This window comes from Pogonomyrmex barbatus, unplaced genomic scaffold (assembly GCF_055798465.1).
Source record: "Pogonomyrmex barbatus isolate J1 unplaced genomic scaffold, ASM5579846v1 scaffold2, whole genome shotgun sequence".
NCBI lineage: Eukaryota > Metazoa > Arthropoda > Insecta > Hymenoptera > Formicidae > Pogonomyrmex > Pogonomyrmex barbatus.
In genome coordinates, this window is record NW_028297116.1 from 20,486,065 (window position 1) to 20,503,891 (window position 17,827).

Below are 17,827 nucleotides of genomic sequence, written 5' to 3' on the forward strand. Positions count from 1 at the left end.
TTCAGATAATCTTGCTTTAAATTACGATGGGATATTCCATATCACATTTTCCTGTCAGCATCATCATTTATAGTTTACTCTTTCAAGTTCGTAGTAATTGTTAATTACCGGTTAAAGAAAAGTCCATCGGTCAACAACCAGGAAAATTGCGCGGTAAATTCTTGTAATATATTGCGATACCATCATGAACAATTATTATACCTATTATTAATTCATTCAACACTTGTAATAATGTGAAAGATTTTATCCTGAACTGGAATGCGTTTAAATACTTTGCGTTCGAGAGACGCCTCATCGGATTCTTTCCATTTATCTCGTCTCCGGTAAATGGTATCCGCGAATATATCCTTCGCGGAAAAGGAGCAACATGATATGTGTATTTAATTCGTTAATTCACATGTTCACGACTCCGTGCAAAGGAAAAGAATACGAATGCAGAAAATAAACCGGATCTCCTTGTGCATATCCAATTTTTACGCCGCTTTTTGTCTTATTTCTCTTTCGTGGTGCACCTGTAGCGCTTGTGTAGTTCTCTCACAAACATTCGCTCGCGCTTATCGAGAACCCTTATACCTGCGTTTTACGAGGTAATTATGTGACGCGAACGAATATCATCTTGTGATTCACGCTTTTTATTTGTTTGAATGCATGTGTAAAGTGATACTTAAATGATATTTAAATATAATTAGCATTGTCTTCGGATATCTTGGAATACTATTATGTATATCATTATCGCAATAGGGGAAAAACAGAGATGGCCATATTTAATTTCTAAAAAATCCAAGAAGCCCGCAGTGTCATTTATGGCATATGGAAAAAGGAAGACGCATGCTTCCAAGAATCCATGATCAATTCTGAAAGGAGCATCCATGAAGCTGTTACTTTTCGAGAGAGATTTTGGAGATCGATGGTGTCACTAATCATCGAACTTAATCACGATATTTATAAGATAAGATACGATAGTTCGACTCTGGAAGAATAGGTAGATAAGCCGGGATTACATATTTTGGCTCAATCCAAACTGTAGCATTATTAGCATATATCACCGTTCACATAATATTAATTATAAATATATATCTTTGTTTCAAAATGTCAAAATATTTAATTAATATTTAATAAAATAACAGGGCATTAAGAAATAGAATTTTTCACAATTAATTAATAGAATTTTTTTATCTTTTAGAAAAATTTTTAGATTAAGAATAATTAATTGATTTTAGATAATGAGACATCATTAATTCGAAATAGTTTTTGCTGATATTATTGAAAAACAAAATAAATATAACGAGCGAGAAATCGCGATAATGGAAACTTTTTTGCAAAATATTATATTTGGCAGGAACGTCTTTGCGAACAAAATCGCGCGTGCGATCGATAGCTCTTCGATTCTATAACGCGAAGTCGTTCTGGGAGTGACGGGCCAACAATGAGCGTGCCAATGGCACGAGAGACACTCTGTCAGGCAATTGAGAGGATTTTAATAATTACGAGAGCACGCTATCGTCTGGCGAGTACACCAACAACGGCGAGGTATTCGCAAACGAATGATCTACGATCCGCGATTGCGCGTATCGGCACAATTCAACGAGATAACGAGATAACAGCCGAGAATTTGGGTTCCGTGAAGGGTTTGCGGGAGAGCAATCTATAGGCCTCTTGTGAATTCGAACCAACGTAGGCCAAGATAATGTTACTTCATAATGTTACGATATTACAATCGAAAATCCTATTTGTTAATTCTGCCTCCGTCTTATAAAAATTATATGTAATAAACATTATTGATAAGTCCGATTTTATAAACTTAAATTATATATACACAGTATCGCCTAAAAGTTTGAGATTACGCAAAAGCAAGAAAAATATGAAAAAGTTGCAAGAAGAACAATGAAAGCATAATAATTTTAAAGTATAATTACATTAATAAGAGCTTAAATAGCATATTATGTAGTATTTAATATAATTTTATTTTTCTTGTCGTAAAATTAATCAATTATATATGAAAAATGTACTAAGTATAATAAAATGATATAAAATGGATAATTCCAGTTATTCTTTAATATTATATGAAATGTGATTTAATTGATTATGAAATGATCTCGTGTGCATATTACGTTCAAATTTAATACATGGTTTTGATTAGTACAAATGATTATATATATAATTTTAACTATCTTGACTCCTATGATTGATAATTCTTCATAATTCTTCGAAAAGACATTAAGCAACAAGGAAGTTCTTTCACTTACATACTTTCAATTAGTCATTTTATGTCATTTTTATACACGTACACGTCAATACTCACTTCTGGGTTAGGATTTCCTGGCGATTTAATATATTTGTTCTAGGAATATTGTACGTTGTAGGAGTATTCATAATTCTAAGATAGTTTCGTGATCGATTATTTAGATGATAAATAGTTATCGATAAATCGTTAATAATTGCGATTAAAACATAATGACCTTAGAATGTAGCCATTATGTATTCATGATGATCTTTAATATAAAACATATGAAATAAATTATATTTTATTTCACGTGGGAGATTTTGTAACAGAAAGATATTCAAATTAAGATATTCAAATTAAATTTTCTTTAAGAATAATAGAATTATTTTACCTTTGTTTTACGAATAATTATACTTTTCATACCTCGTTATCGTCAGTTTATCGTTTCTATCAAAACTTGCAACGCCATTGCGTAAACAATGAATATTAGTCGGCAATAATAAAAGAAATCGTAGATCATCCTAGTCGCGGGAAGACCCAACGAGTTCAAGGAAAGTTCACCCAAGGAGAGATTCTATTATTTTTTTACGTCGCACGTAATCAGTCAAAAGTCACCGAAGCGTGCCAGCTTTGTCATTACACCGACGATGACGCACCTCGATCATGTCCAATTCGCAAGCGTGCCTGAGAATGCTATCGGGTACATGTAAGCGATGTCCTTGCGGATTACTAACATTCGTCACTTTCGAACACATCAGAAATGTTCTTTAATACTTCTAAGATGTCGCATAGAGAACGATGCTTTTTACACACTGCTTTTATAAATATATAAATTATTTAGATATAAATCTATATCTAAAAAGTTTTATTTATATATATATATATATATATATATATATATTTTTTTTTATATATATATATATAAAACTAAAAATTTTACATTTGTATATGTGTGTATATTATATTATATATTATATTACAAATTATTTATATATATATAAATAATTGTTAGATTCATTTTTTGTACATGTAGATATTTAGTTTGTTAGAAGATGCGACACTCCATCAAACAGTAAGGCATGAAACATTATTGCGATTCGGCTATAATTCCGGGGAGAGGTATGTTGAGCTTGCGGAATGCCATACATTTTACGGTCGGAAAACCCTCACTAAGACTCGACATATCTCACGCGGATTCGTGGTGAGGGATCATCGCTTTACGTGCCGAGGGACACTTATTCCAGATAAGTGGCTGCGCCAGAGTTTTCTGATGTGCAGGGACAGTCATTGTCATTTCCTCCCATCGTTCATCGTAAGAGCCCATGTTTATAACGTAATATATGACGAGCTGAACCAAATCTAATTGAATGGGCTGTCACTTTTTCGGTAAAATAAACGTTACGTGTTACGTAACTTTAATATGTTAATGTTCGAAATAAATATCTTGTCCATTATGGTTAAAATTGTTATTTCAGAATTCTCTAATTCAAACATTGAAATGCAACAATTTACACATAAAAAGTGTAATAACTATTCTTATATAAAAAAATACAGTTTGATTTTTAATTTTCTTTTGTAATAAATATGTCTTTATGTATGTTTTTTGTACTTATTAAGACAGCAGTTTTTATGTATTATTGCATACACTTCTTTATAAGAATATGAATAGATTAGTAGATACATTCGACATCCGGTGACTAATGTAACGATTGATCTCTAGATAACAATTTATTCGAAGCAAGAACTTAGTGGTAAAAGGCGCAATTACATTTTGATTCAGAGACAAAGAGAACCTATTACTTCTGATTATTTTATTATATTATTGCTGCGATCTACAAGTTATTTCGCGACAATTAAGAGCGATTTAGCGGGAAGCCCTTGTACAGATTTATTTTTAACGCGACACGTCAATCTGAACAGCGAAAGGAAATGATGCGTAAATAATTATTAACGAACATTTAATGAGCGTGACGCAAATGCAAATCTGGTTTGACTACCAGAATAATTTGCTCAGATCAATTAGAGTCAGTCAATTACGGTTATACTTCTATTTACCTATTTGTCTATCTCGCTTAATTAGAATTATTTTATCGAATTTCAGGATTTTTATCTCGAGTGCGCATAGTGACAGAATGGGTTACAGTCATGCGATGTTACACGTCGATAGGATACATGCACAATGATCATGATATAACGACTTACGCGTGATATATGTGCTTGACGGCCTTGCGAAGCTCGGGTGAAACCGTAGACAACGCGAGATGCAAATCAATCTTCAATTATTATAATTATTTCGGATGCACGCAACTGCGGGGGTTTGCGATAGAGCCGGTTTCTTGCGGAAATTATTAATATAGGACTGAACGATTGATTATATCTGATATTAATGTGGCGATTAATACGTCGGATAAGACTTTTTTTTACGCCAGAACTATATTTAACATATACGATATTCTAATAGAGAATTTTTCTCACGTATTTAATTTTAATTATGGCCAATTATAATTCGATGAAGATCGCGAAACACAATCTCCCGGCACATCCTCCTTTCTAACTCCGATTACAGTTGTTATTTTTCTCCTCTTTGTTTCAAACCTATTCTCGCCATTCAAAAACGAAATCAAATTATCTCAGCTATAACGGGCGAGTCTATTAAAAGGCTGAGAAGATTAAAATTGGCTTAAGGATCAATGCTCGTGGTATTTACGTCTATATGGAGACAAATATATCTACGTCTATCCATTTAGCGACGGTTATTTTTGCAGTATTGCAATATTGCACCAGCGTAATTTCGCGGCGCATTGATTTTCGCGGAAAGTATGTCGACTGCATGTATTTTGTTCTAAATTGGGTCTAATAAGTTTTCTTCCATTATACACGATCTGCTTAAAAATTCCACTTACATAATGTCATTGAATAAAAATTATTCACAATAAGTTTCCTTGTTTAAAACATTTATTTTAATTTATGCCAAAATATAGATTGAGCTTATATTTAAAACATAAAAAATAAGTAATAATAAATAATAAAAATAATATTATCGATAATAAACACATCAACAAATGATTCAATATACAATTATACATTCTTCGTATATTATTGTTCCAATTCCTCGTCAAGGTTCCCTATAAAAACGCGATCGCTCGAGGAAGTGAGTGCGCGATGTAGTTTCGATATCGAGTAAAATCGGGTAAAACCCACGGTTTCCTTCTGTGAGTTTTTTTTGCAATCGGTGGAATACATTTCATAGTCCAAGATCAAGCATGATACCGGAATCATAGACGCAGTCTTTTCCGTTCTCTGTATATGCACGCGTTCATTGTTGCGCGACTTTTCATAAATATGTAGCAGATGTGGTCAGATGAAATCATAAAAATTAATTTGCAGTTTGATACGATTCGATAGATGGCTATCAAATCAGCAATTCCGCGAATAACACGCGATTATTACGATCATGCATAATAAAACTGTTCTGTTTTAAAACCAAATAGTTCAATTTAATAAATGTTATTTATAATAAAAGTGTATTTATATTTTTTTATATAAATGCATTATTGGGAATTTCAGAAATGGAAAAATTAACTAAATGAAATAAATAAAATAAATAAGTATTGTTTATTTTATTTAATATTATAGTCAATTTTACAGTAATCTTAATTTGTTATCAGGATTTTTTAAAAGACATATTATTTATATAACTATTTGGAATAAATGCGCTTAATTTTAAAATTTATCTTCACATTTTTTCTTCTTGCGACTGTTTAATAATCACGGCTACTTTGTAATTCGATCGATAATGCACATTGCGTTGCATTGTTATTCGAATTTAGAATACAAGCGCTGCTTATAACATCGTTGATCGATGATGTACAATGTCGAGGGGTTACAACGGAAAAATCAACGACATATCTTTGATCGATAACTCGATTCTCCTTTAAGTATCACGTGCTAGGTTTCAAGGTACTGCGTCGAGCGAAAGTCCGGAATCGATCGACATTAGAGATTCCTTTGACACAATGTGCGATTCTAACTAGCAACGAAGAATGTTTATTTTTATGATAAATCTTGATAATGGCTAACGTGAAGCATTCCTATCTCATTATATTTATTTTCATTATATTTATTATATTTATTTATATTAAATAATTTAATAAAAATAAAACTTAATTTTGTGTTTTTTTTATTGAAAAAATTCTTAGATACTAACTGTACTTAGATACTAACTACTAACGGTACTAAATAAGGATATTATTACGATCGAGTACAATTATAGTTAGTATGTTGCTCAGTATCATTGGCTTCCGAGGTGATCGCTCGATTTACTGACGTATTGGAAAAGAAGAAACGGGATTTCCCTTTAATGAGCGAAAGTCGTCCAGCCATAAATCATTAAAATCAAAGCGTTTGGAATTTCCAGTTTAACCTAATCTTAATGACTAGATACATCATAATGCATCAACATATATATTTTTTTCTACATTTCTCACATATCAAAAGATATATTCGGGTATTCACAGGACTGATAATAAAATTGATATGTATGTATTTTTATCGCGGAGAGACGTAATGTATAAACAATGACTGAATTATGAATCTCTTATTATGATTACGTTATGAGTGGAATTAATTAGCTATAAGTAATGTAATAATAGATTGTGTGTCATTCGTTGTCTAGCTAAATATAAAGCGATTACAGTAACAAGATATAATTATCTTTGCAAGAATCAGCATAATTACAGATGACAAATTGTATTTATGTATATGCGACAATTAATTAAAATTAAAAATAAAATTAAATATCATTTCACAATATATCAATAAAAATTCGATTTGAATATTGATTTTTTTTTTCCTATGTTTTGCACCAGATTTTGCAATCTTTAACTAATAGGACCTTACTAATATTAATTCAGAATAAAATTTAAGGATGGAAAAATCCTTCGTAAAAAGTCTGTTTATATTTTATTACGCAAGTCGATCACCGGTCGCGCCGTCGAAGGGTTTTGCAGCGAGATCTCAGCTTCCTTGATTTATAAGAGTCACATTTATCACAGCAGATCGAATAGTCGTTCGAGACAAGAGATAATTCAAGGTCTGCGAGAGGCCCGCCTGCACGGCCGCAAGCCACGCCGATTTACACCCACGATCAACGGACATGGACGTGGACGTCATGTGCGTCATCCGAGAAGGAAAAAGGAAATACCATGCACTCCAACTAACGGGGGTACATACACATACATGCGGTAGATCAAGCTTATGCACACTAACGAGCAGACATCCTTATCACCGGGAATATTACGTAACACGCCGCTCGTTAATTACTCACGAACCCGCAATATGCAAATCGCACACAACAACGACGAGCGCGTTGTGCATTCGCGCTTTAAGCATAAGCTAAAATATACATAATTCATTAATTGAAGCGTTTGATTATTATGCGAATGATCTATCGGTCGTAATCGGCCGATAGATTATTTCTGATTTACAGGAAACTATTAAACGCTACTTTATTTTTGGATATATATATATATATATATATAAACATTTTGTTGACATGTAAATTATTCTATAGAAAAATAAAAGAAATTTTGTAGATAAGAGAGAAATAACGAATAATTATAGTAGGCAAAAAGAATTGTATTTATTATGTTTTATTGTTGCATACAACATGTAATTGCACTTACTGATAGTGATAGATTCTTAGAATTAATAAAAAATTAATTAAAAGAAAAGATAGATAGAAAATGTTAACATCTGGTGATGATAACATCTGTGTCTTAAATATTATGTTCTAATCTTGAAGATTGTCTCGATTTTCGTGATTTAAACAGTTGATCGGAAAATATATATCGCGTTATAACGGTTACTATATTAATACAAACAAATGCTCATTGTAATCAATCCAGACCTACATTCGCATTATGTCGTATAATGGATTTCACTGAATTACGATTTTCTACTCGAGCTAACTATTATATATCTCATATGACAAATATCTTTAACCTCTGCAGACGACGTCTCAACGATTCTTATATTTTTGATTTTGTATATCACGAATAAATCATGTTCTCACATTTTGAGACAAGGATAGATGCTTATAGATGTAATCGATACGTTGGCATCTAATAGGAAAAATTGTTTAACATTTATTACATATGCGTTATTCAATGGAAACAGGAAAATTTTCAGATAAAAGAATGAGATTTTTTTCTCGGATGACCTTAAATTGACAGGAAATAATCTTTTAGAATAGTTCAGAATAATAATTTCATTGCTTCAACGAATTCACAATCTCCTATAATCCTAAGTAGGAAACTGTGCGAAACAGGTAACCGCAATTGCATGGAAAAAAATTGTTGGCGGTTCCTTAATAGTTATCCTTGGACGGTTTAACTGTAGAAGTCTATAATTTGTTTTATATGTCATTGTATTATTTTCTTTCTTATCTTCCCATATATAAGCATTTTTCTTTTGTTTATAAAATAATACATAATTTGAAAATAAAATTTGGTAGTAATGTTAAATAATTTTATAATATATTTTGTTTTTTTTAACATAATTTTTACATATTATATAATTACATTTGTAACTCGTATAATATTGAGACGCATAATGTATTGTAAATATAAATAATATTGTAAAATGAATAAACTGATAACATTTTTTCCATTCAATTTTCATTTTAAAATTTAGATACAAAATATTGCAAGAGTTATTTGGTTACATCCACAATTATATGCAAAACACATTTTATATGAAACGATATAAATAATTGCTACACACAATTCTGTTAAATACACATCAAAAAAATCTAGATAAAAAAGTATATTCTGTTTTTGTATAATTTTAACAGCTAAATAATGATATGTAATTTTGCAAGTATTTTTTATACGTTTGTGTTGTTTTCAATACTATCCATGTCGCATTTAACATATCTCATGTATAAACTTTGTAATTAGCGATAGATTATCAATGTTGATGGAATATTAATGCATAAATGAAATTATATTACAAGTCTCATATACATATACCTATTTCTATTTAAAATTTTTACAAAATATATTGAAATATTGCCGCATATAAATTAAAAATCATAATTCTTAGTATCTATAAAATATTATAATTTTGTTTTATAAACATATCAATTTCCTATTTATATTTTAGACAATAAAGTTAGTTATTTCGCACATATATTATTAAAAAAATTTTGCACATTATTATTAAAATTAATTTTTATATTTATGCTATTATATTTTTATATATTATGCTCTTTTTTACATACGTTTTTAGATAAATACAATAAAATAAATCTATATACATACATTCTTATATTATAGTAATTTCGTTTAGAAACACGTGTTATTAGAAAGATAATGTAATAATTATACACTAAGTATGCAGAAGGAATTATCCAAAATATTAATATATACTTATTTATTTATTTAATTTCTGAGTAATAATAATATAACGCATATGTCATTTGAAAGTAATACAATAACACATAGAAATTATATGGAAACACTAAAAAACTAAATCTTTTTCTCTTGGAGAGAAGAAAACATGCTGAGAAAAAAATATGAGAATAACTTCTTTTATATAACTTAATAAATTACATCATAATTGTATATATAAAAACTTTTGTATGTAAAATGATATTTTACACACAAAATTACAATTATTCGATTAAAGAAAATTTATAATTACATACGTTTTTATATGCATTTAACGCAAAGGAGAAAATTCTGTTACATCATAAAGCGATATTTGAAATATTTGTGTTTGTCACTGAATGTATATTTATGATTACGAATTTCGTGAATACTTATTATAAATATATATTCTGTGTGACATACATATGTAATAGAACGACTAAGAAAAGCTTAAATATATGCATAACAAAAATAACGAATTATAACAAAAATAAATATAACAAAGATTCTATAAACAATATAAATCTAAATCTCTACAATCATCATTCTTAAATGGAATAAACGAAAGTTACAATATTTATAAAATTTTTGTCCTGAAAAAACAACACATTAAAATATGCTTATTTACGATTAATAAATATAACAAGTAAGCATTTGAAATATAAAAATTCTGCTAAAATTGGCGTTATTTTAATAAATAATATTACAAATTTAAATAAAAAATATATAATATTATCTCTTATAATATTTAGATTATATTTAGATTATTAGAACAGAAACATATTTTTACGATTATTATGTTTTGCGTGTTTCCTCTCTCCTTTTCTCTTTATTAGAACTTAGTAAGATCTTCAAAATATAATATTTTTATTACTTCTTTGCATAAAAATAAAAGATATTAGTCTAAATTTATTTATTTAACTTTTTCTCGAATAAAAAGACTCCAGAGAATACATTTTTTTTTAAATATTGTGTAATATTCTGTAATGTTACTATTTTTATTTTTATATCGCATTGATTATAATAGTTACATTATTTCTTTCTATTTCTTTTGTACATTTAGTATTGCATGCATTAGTTAATTGAAATGAAATTTCCTTGAAATATTATATGCTTCGCAACACATTGATGATTGTATAATGGAATGATGATGTCGATTTCCTTGGCTTCATCTTTTTGGCTGATTGTAATTAAATCAATGGCAGATCTAATCATAATAATAAATATATATTTTTTATTATAACAAAACTGGAAATTGAAAAACTTAGAAAGAAATTGATCTAATGTGATCTTTCTTTAATAATTTAGTTTATGTAATCAAAATTTTGTTATTTTTTTTCATAACAATATTTGAAAAATCATATAAGTCTTATAATAAAAGAATTTGAATATTAAATATCTTAATTTATATTATTAAATAAATTAGTTAATTTTTTAAATTAAATTCTTTCAATTAAATTTTAAAAATTAATACATTTGAAAACAAGCATTCGTTATAATCGTTTTTATAAGAAAGACAAAAATCTAAAAGTCAGTTTTACGTGTGTTATGTATAATTTATATATGTATATATTTTATTGCTATAATTTGTATAAATTTTACTTATGTTCGTTAGAAAATATAACTTTAAATTTATATAATGTTAAAAAAGAAATCTAACCTTCTGTTACTAGAAAGGTTATTAGAAACATATGTCTTCGTATCGGATAGTTTCGCTGATCTATTGGACTTTTATTTGAACTATATTATTTGGTGAGGCTTTATTATTATATGTCGTAGCTATATTATTAATATGAACAGTTAGTGAATGCTTCAAATTGTGAGTTGGTAAATCTATGTTTAAAAGATGAAGCAGAATTATTTAGAATAATCATCTCACTTGACTTTTCGTGCATAAAAAATCTGTAATTTATTACATTATTATTCCATATGTAAAGATTTTAATTAAAAAAAATACATAAAACAAATGTTTAATTTTGTCGTAGTTTATCACATTACTAAATTATTTTTTATGTAACTGATATAATTAATATAAAAATAAACATTTAACTGAAAATTCTCATGCTATTTAAAAGACTTAATTAAGAAGTAATTAAAAATTGTTACAAATAATAAATTATTATTTACTTGATGTTACTTTGCGTATTTATTACATTACAATCAAACATTCAGCCTGTAGCTTTTGATTGCGCATGAAACAATCTCTTACGTGATGATTTTATTGAATTATGAGATATACTTGTTTTGATATATGAGATACTTGTCTCACTTTTGAAATCAGTGGCGTATTACTTGAATTAACTGAATTTTTAACAATAAGTTGTCTTCTATTATGTACAAGTGAAAATATATTAATGTATAAATTTAGATGTATAAGTTTAGTAATTTAATTAAATTAGAAATTTCATTATTATCGGCTTCTAAAATAAAAAAAACAAGTAATTTATGGAAATATTTATAATTAAGTTCTTCACTTATGCTACATATTAATCTTAAAAATACTTTAAATCAATAAATCACAAGTGAAAGTGAGTTTCAATTACCAACATTCCAACTTACTGTTCGTTTTCTTTTTTTCTTTGCGATTATGCAGCATAATAATATAATGAACTAAAGCAGCAGATGCTACCGTTGCAGTACAAATTATCGCTTTATTGAACCACCACAACTTCATTTTACTAAGCGACAATTTCACTTTGATAAAATGATGATCACACGGATACTGTTTGAAGGTAGCGAATGGAAACAATAAACTATCAGTAGGCAAACCTCGAAGTCGAACATCTGAAAATAGAACGATTTTGGTCATGTTTAGCATGATTTGTATATAAATATAATATTATATATAACGATTCTATTTAAATAGCTACATTTATCATTAGAATTATTATTTTTACCATCTTACAGATGTTGCTGTAAATGTAATATGATAAATTATAAATTTACAAAAAACTTTTATATAGAAACTATTATAGAAACTATTACGTAAATTATAACGTCACGTAATTGTAACTCTATGTATGTCTCGATAGAGCAGAAATTATATTACATAATTTATTAGCAAGTTTAGATGTATCTTTTATTACAGATAAACGTTTTCTGAAAAAATAGAATAAAAACTGAAATTGATAATTAATATCGTGTAACATGCAATCATTAAATTACGTAACAAATTATACAAAAAGTATAATTACATATTTGTTTTGCGTTTATATTAGATAAGAACTGAATAATACAGAAATCATGTAAAACATGATTAATAATATACGTTACATAAAACTTTTTGTTGAATCTTCCAATTCGTCTCAGTTTTATCAAAGTTTTTCTTATCATTAAATATTAGTTTAGAACACGATGTTTTTAGCACGTTTTGTACAAATACAGAAAATTACCGTTTAAAAAAGACTGTTTATAACTGGTAAAGAGGTAATCTAAATAATATTTATTCCAAAAGTTATGTAATTTTATTCTATTTTTTTTATTAAAAATAGCATTTTACATAAGATAAATCGATATTATAAATAAATGAAAATTGTGATTCTATCTCACAAATGTGACTGTAAAAATAATTTATAAAGCTCTCGGAGCTCAAGAAATCGCAACAATACAAGAATTTTTAGAAAATTATATATTGATTTACGACAATATATAAGAGGAGATACATATATTTATTTTGGGAGTATTTATTCCCAAAATAAGAGAGAATGCACGTATATTGCAATAATGAAAATCAAGAAACAATAGAACGAACAATTGACGAATAAATTTAAATATATAGAGTACATATCATCATAAATATAAGAAAGATTTAAACATTAATGAGATAGAATCAAATAGAAGATAAATAATTGAATTAAATAATTAAAAGTTATGGTTATAACGCCATACTTTTATTTGTCCATTATATAAATATATTATTTTAATTGTATTTATTTTGTATTAATACTATAAGAACTACTATTTCTAAAATTAATTACAAATATCTTTATAAGACTTTTATTTGTCAATTAATATTTTTAAAGTTTCTCTTTTTAAAAGAACGTTACTTTAATCGTCCATTTAAATAGAGATGTTATCTTATAAAATATATGTAATTTATCTTATTTGTTTAAAATTTTATGAATATATCTTTGAAAAATATTTTTCATATATTTGTGTATTTTTTTAAACGTTATTTTAATTTTGTTTTTATTTGTAATCTTTGTAGATGTTAAAGGCGAATCTTTATTTGTATTTACTTCTTTTTCTTTCTCACATGGTACGTATGATGTAGAAGTAGTCAAATTGGAACAAGCATTTCGAGTATTATTTTCATTTTGATTGAAGCTATTAACAAAAATATTAAAAAACGTTAAATAATTATACGTTATATAATTATAATTATAGCATTGTAACATTTATTAAAAAGATATTATAAGATAATATATATCCTTAACATTATCTTCGTCAAGAGAAAGTTATATATAAAATTTATTTTATTTAATACCAAATAAATTCAATTGTAAATATTGCTTATTCAATTACGAAAAGATTAAAAATATTAAGTTATAATCCAACCTGCAATTAAATTCCGAAATTGTATGTTGTGTAGGTTGAATTACGAGTATTTGAGGTGGGTGCGATTTTTTCGACTCAAATAATGATTTTGAAGATGAAATATTTATCCCGGAAGAATCATCATGTCTGTACAGCTTCGTCACACTATCGTGATCATTACAGTGACTATCAGTAATAATCATTATTTGCAATCCAATCTTTTCCTTAATTGAATCTAGTTTCACGTATTCACATGTTGCAAATCTATTATTTAAAAAAATTGTTTACAGATTTACTATTTTAATGTTAAAATAGAAAAACATATTTTTATATATATACTCATGTAGAACAGAGTTAATTAATAAATGTTGCAAAATAATCTTATACAGGTTATACAGCTAATAAAAAATTGTTACATATCTAACTTTTTATGATTATTAAAATCCGTTTCGGAATTATTTGTTGAAATTTTTCTTGAATTTTCACTGTCCGATTCTTGTGTGTGCAATTTATTACGATTGCGTGGTGGTTTGACTGGAGCACCAATTGTCTTTGGAATGGATATAGGTTTAATTATTAATTTTAATATAATGTCTGTTATAATGGATTCTGATTTTGACTTCAGTTCACTGACGTGTTCAGCATCTACTATATAAATACAGAAATATAATTATTTACATATTATTTCTTTATAATTAAATATAAATTATCAACAAATTATTAATCTATATGCAGTAAAAATTGTTTATAAAAAATAAAAAATATAATATAAAAATTGCAAAGTGCCAAGTGATTATACAATACCTTTAGTTTTATTCTCACATATTTTTTCGATCTTTATATCTGCTTCTTCTCCTATTATATATCTTAATAACGATGCGCAACATATTTTTTTAATTGCACTTACCATTTCTAAAATTTTCATTTTTTTATCTCAACGTATGTATTAATTTATACTAAATTAAATTTTATTTAATCAGATCGCGCTTCTTCGAAATGTGTGTACACTCGTTTAATTATCATCGAATATTAAAATTATAGATTTGAAGAGCATCATAGACTTGTTTACAAATATGAATTATGTGGAGAGATTAAAGAAGAGAAATTAAAACTTAACCTTGTGAAATATAAACAATTTATTTATAGATAAAATATAAAATGTAAAATTTTATATTATTTTTATTTTCTTTGATAATGTTTCCGCACCGACATACATATAATTATATCAATTTTTAGTACTACTTTTTATCTGACATAAAATATAAAATTGCAAACATTTGGAAAAGAAGGGAAGGGATGTATGTATCCTATATTTTTGTTACACTGATAATAGAAACACTACCTTGCTAGACATAATAATTTCATATCCTCGCGTTTTCATGAATATAAAAGAAGTTTCTGTTTCTTGTTTTTTGTCAAGAGTAACGTGTAAACTAACGAGACTGCGGAAACGAAGATGGTATTGATATGCATTAAATCAGCATCTGTATATTCCATTAAATATATCTTTATTCTAGTCAGCGTGGGAAAAAAGATAGAACATACATAAATGAATATTTAATGACGTATAATAGCGACTATATTAGAGCAGAAAACAACTCGTGCAAAAAGCGTGGTTGCGCAATCACGTCACAATGTACAAGCTGCAACATAAAAAATAAATTGCTCGCGTAAGATAAGGAAGAATACTTTTTGTTAAGTTTTTGAAAGTAGACCTAGATATTTCAAGTGTTTCCTAAAATTCTTGGAAACTTTGCATATAAAAATAAGAAATAAATGTTCAATTCAGTTGTACATAACATCTAACTAATAATCATTCAATCATATCGTTTTATGTCTCTAAGAACAAAAACAATAAAAAAGGTAATAGCACATGTTTGAAGGTCATGAGATCTACTTCTGCAGTTTTGGTATTAATTTGGTATAATTTTGGTATTCATATTGATAGCAAAACATAAAACAAGCTTTTAACAAAATTTCTATATATTAATTTAGACAATTCAATTAGTTTAATTATAAAATCTAAAAATATTGGAAACACATCTAATATAATTATCTACAGGATTCTGTTAGAATGTAATGTATGCGCAATAATATAAAGTTTTTACGAGATAATATATGAAAACTTATCAAGCTTGTCAATCGATATCAACAGCAGGATCGTTATATCAACGTTTGAGGATACGCCTATCAAATTACCGTACGAATTAATTATTGCGTGGAGCTGCAATTATTTTTTTGTATCTATCGTGGAGAACCTTGGCGTTTCTTCAAAAGATTAATGATTCTTTAATTATCACTGACAAATTTTCTTTATATTCTTAAAACGTTAATACATATTAATCTGTAGATAAGGAAATAGTTTTTCCATGTCATTATTATGTGTAGAAATGTAAGTTGACTTTAAAGCAATTAAAGCAATTTAATTTTCGTTATTTAATTAAGAAAAAACTCATTTGTATTTATCTCATTATCGTATTGATCTGTTGGATTTGTTTGACGAAAGAAGAACTTTTTTCATTTAGTAATGCATTAAATAATTGAATTAATATAATATTGTATTTGAAGTAATCGTAATGAATATTATATTATATGCAATAAATATTTAAATTGCTAAGTACACATTATTATTAAAATATAAATATGTATTATACGTCTTAAGTTAACATAAGTATGGCGATGTCAATTGATCTAACATAAAATAGAGAATTATCAAAAACTAGAGAAAAGAGATGCAATCTTTTTAAATGAATTAAGTCCTTGACTTGCACTTTTCATCTCTACATCCGTGCGAGAACAATTTGAAGAGAATGCATGTACGTTTATTTATTTGCTTGAACATTTAGCTAATACTAAGAATAATATTAATGAGGGCCGTCAAAAGATGCTACGAGTGAAATATTTTCTTTATATATGAATAAAAGAATGTTTGCCTTGAATGATACATTTACCACTTAATGTCAATGTGCTGTTACTGAGTATTATTTGCATAACATTTTCTGTTGCAACAATCAATGATATAGAAGTTATAATAATGAAATATTAAAATATCATATAAGTAAATTGAATGGCAATTTATGTAAAAAATATATCAAGATATAAAATAAAAGAATTATATATAGTTCAAAAAAATTGCATCCACGTGTTGTATATCTCTAATATCTAAGTAATTGTAAGCTAATAATTCTGTATCACATTATATACTTGTATAACGAAATCTCTCACGGTCAGGTCTGTCTAGCAGAACAGTTACTGCACGCTCATAGCAATTACTTGGGTAATCATCACGATCGAGCGATATCCTAATTAGCTCGGAACTTATGATTAAAGACCCTTCGCTAGTTGGCATAATGCTCATACTACACGTGATTCCAACTCTTGCGCAATATTAACTTACACATTAAATATGTATTGTCATTAAAGAAACATAATTATTTGAATAAATTATTTAGGTAATATTTTAAAATTATATTTTTTGTAAAGAATTTTTTAAATAATTTGAAATTAAATGTTTTTTAACAAAATTATTATTTTTACAATAATTTAATTTTTATCTTTACAATTAATTGTTAAAAATTATAAATTTATCCATGCAATAACTATTTAAAATTTAATAAGAAATAAGATTTTAATATTG

At 27.1% G+C, this 17,827-nt stretch overlaps 1 long non-coding RNA gene across 3 annotated transcripts; it reads right to left on the reverse strand.

Annotated features, from left to right (window-relative positions):
- Positions 1-9,246: 9,246 nt before the first annotated feature.
- Positions 9,247-15,291, reverse strand: LOC148936749 (uncharacterized). Of its 3 annotated transcripts, none has more exons than XR_016139203.1 (6): positions 14,995-15,291; positions 14,616-14,835; positions 12,214-14,454; positions 11,828-12,074; positions 11,315-11,556; positions 9,247-10,861 (listed from the first exon to the last, which is right to left on the reverse strand). It is a non-coding gene; the product is annotated as an uncharacterized LOC148936749 (long non-coding RNA). The 3 variants fall into 3 exon arrangements; XR_016139202.1 differs by having other exon boundaries at positions 12,214-13,980; positions 14,212-14,835; XR_016139201.1 differs by having other exon boundaries at positions 12,214-14,835.
- Between the last annotated feature and the right edge of the window lie 2,536 nt (positions 15,292-17,827).